This window comes from Limulus polyphemus, unplaced genomic scaffold, assembly GCF_000517525.1.
Source record: "Limulus polyphemus unplaced genomic scaffold, Limulus_polyphemus-2.1.2 Scaffold294, whole genome shotgun sequence".
NCBI classification, from domain to species: Eukaryota; Metazoa; Arthropoda; class Merostomata; order Xiphosura; family Limulidae; genus Limulus; species Limulus polyphemus.
Window position 1 is genome coordinate 431,380 of NW_013665904.1, and position 3,106 is coordinate 434,485.

General features: G+C 32.7%; 1 protein-coding gene across 2 annotated transcripts in view; it reads right to left on the reverse strand.

Moving 5' to 3' along the window:
* LOC106457121 (potassium voltage-gated channel protein Shaw-like) overlaps positions 1–2,864 on the reverse strand; it is a 165,785-nt gene extending 162,921 nt beyond the window's left edge. For both annotated transcript variants that reach the window (XM_022382933.1, XM_022382932.1), the window contains exon 1: positions 2,448–2,864. The gene's annotated coding sequence lies outside the window, so the exon portion shown is untranslated. The remainder of the gene's footprint in view (positions 1–2,447) is intronic.
* Positions 2,865–3,106: the final 242 nt, after the last annotated feature.

Here is a 3,106-nt window from a genome sequence, read left to right on the forward strand (position 1 = left end):
CCTCACTGACACACACGAACAACTAACTTGTTAATAAGTAAAACTGTAAATCTTTGGGTTAGGAACTTATCTGTAGGTTAACTTCAACTTAACCTCACTGACACACACGAACAACTAACTTGTTAATAAGTAAAACTGTAAATCTTTGGGTTAGGAACTTATCTGTAGGTTAATTCAAATTAACTTCACTGACACACACACACAGAGGAAACAACAAACTTGTTGATAAGTAAAACTGTACATCTTTGGGTTAGGAACTTATTTGCCGGTTAACTTAATTTTACCTCACTGAGACATGCACACAAAAAACAAGAACAACAAACTTGTTAATAAGTAAAACTGTATATCATTGGGTTAGGTACTTAGTTGTAAGTTAACTTCAAATTAACCTCACTGACACACACACACACACACACATAGAAAACAACAACAATAAACTTGTTAATAAGTAAAACTGTAAATCATTGGCTTAGGAACTTATGTAGGTTAATTTTAATTTTACGTTACTGTCACACACACAAACACACAAAACAACAACAACATACTTTATTTCACTGTATATAACTTAGTGGTGGATTAATTTAAACTTCACCCAACTGACAAATATATTTGTTAGTAAGTGTATTACAGTGTCACAAATATTTGACTGTAAAATCTAATTATTTCTCAAAGGCACCTGCACTAGTCTATAAGTACAACTGAATGGTATATTATTTTGCTGATAGATTTAATTATATTTCGTTGCCCACAAACACTTGTTGATAATCGAAATTGTATCAAATTGATACATGATTGTGTTAATAATAAGTTAAGGTATACTTTGCACTTCAGTGGCATGTGATTTTACTGGTAAATTAAACTGAACTTCATGACATAAACTTTTTGGTTTTCCAAATTGAAATATACTTTACTGACTCACAGACTTTTCGGTAAGAAATTACGACCAAGACAGGTTTAACCATATGACATATTGGACAACTGGCTATGAGCCGACATTGGTTATATTTCTATTTTTTAACAGCCTTCTCAGATACCTTTTAAAGTTGAAAAGTGTAGCATTTTAAAAGCATTATACTTGGTAAAATATTATCTTGATGAGTAGAATTTCAATGCAAAAAATGAAGGCCTTTGGAAAAAGAGGGATACATAGAACTGAAGTATCCTGAGTGCTCACCGTGGTCTTAATTCGGCCTTGATTACGCCATGACAAAACCATAATATAAATTGTAACAATAATTGAACAAAGAGTTGAAAAAACACTCAGTTTATCACTACATAATTTTTAATACTAATTATTAACAGTTATATAATAGAAATATATAATTAAAGGTTTTTCCGGCGAATTTAATTAACGTGTAGTAAGTTTTTGCATTTCCTTACTTAATTATATTCCTAATTAAATATAAGCCATTCAAAACTTATAAAAGTAATGAGAATTTTATTAAAAGTCGAAACGACTCTTAAAGAAAAACTGATTATGTCAGGGTTGACATGTCCGTGTATTTTCCACGGATTTGGGCTTGTTTTTGATTACAGTCGCTTTTATATTTGCTGTTATTTAACGTTACTATAGAGTTTTAGCAGAATTATGTTGTTTAACGATGGTTGGCGAGAGTTGATATAGAAACCATTGCGCTATATGTTTTGGTTTACTAATGTGTAAGGCATCGTGATTTACACATTGATTAGTAAGCCGAAACGTGTAGGGCTACTTTTTATTTGAATGTTATTCTGATTCTTAATAAATTCGTGCGCTTTTTAAAATGACGTATAAGTTATACTTCATATCTTTGAATTCAGTAAAGTTTAATTATTCTTAATTTTGTTTTTACTAGTTAAACTAGAAACGTAAATATTTCACACAATTTACATTATATTACTAGGGTAATTTTTGTAAGGAGATTTGATGCTTAATAGCGTTACTGGTTTCATATCATTAAGTGTCTTCACACATTACACACCAAAGCTAGTATACGCCATAAATGAACAGTTCCTAGGCTATAGTGTTACAACAACGTTGTCTGTTTAATATGAAGTGTAATGCTCTGGACATTTTAGAACGTTGCAGTTAAATATAGAAGACAACACGTTATAAAAACCGACATTTAATAATAATAATATAGAAGTATAACGGGCACCAAAAAAACTCAAGTTATAATTATTTCAATGATGCAACAACAGTTTGGTTTTACCTAAACCGACAAAACTCAAACAGACTAATTTGAAAAATTCGTAAATTGGGCTTCCCTAATAATTTTTTTTTCCAGTAATGGTTTAGCTCAAGAATAAAGTTTATTCATAGATTATTGCTATTCTTAAAAAATCTACCTTTTCCAATTATTATTAAAACATGGATTTATACGAGATACACTTTTCGATAGGTTAGATAGAAAAACAAACAAGTAAAATTATGAAAGTGTCAAAAATAAGGATCGAAACGTACTTACCGAATATCAACAGCTTTCACAAGAACTAAGAAATGTATAGGTTAAAACACCTTTCTTGGTTAAAATCACAGGATAACTAAACAGAGTGGGTGAAAACGTAAAACAATTTCACTATTAGGTAGTATAAACCCGTTTAACTATCATATTCCTTTCAAGAAAATGAATGTTGCCATTATTCAGCCGCAGCTGACATAACGGCTCACAGTAGCAAGCGGGTGACTCTAGTCACGGAATCCAACGCCTGACAAGTGACAGTTGCAGCGCCATAAACCAACTTCATACCACTCTTGCATGCAGTCGTACAGCTAGCAGCCACTTTCTACATAAACCCACACAGATGTGTTAGAAGCCTCTCATGGGCGCACGCGAGCTCAAGCCGACTCGCCTATCCCTGCTCGTGTAGAATGATTCCTGCTCGAGGCCCTGGCGTTGTTTGCCAGGATTGAGAGTGCGCAGCATTCGACTGTACGTTATGCAGCGCCTGATGTGTGCGTGCAGACGAACGTAATCCCCGGGTTACCAGTTAATGTCGTCCATGTCGCTCTATCTTTCTAACAGTTCTCTTATTCCTTTATTAAATTGAATACAAAAAAAACAACAAAAACATTTGATAAACTCGAAGATCAATATATATTTTAAAGTATTTAAAAAGTCTGGCT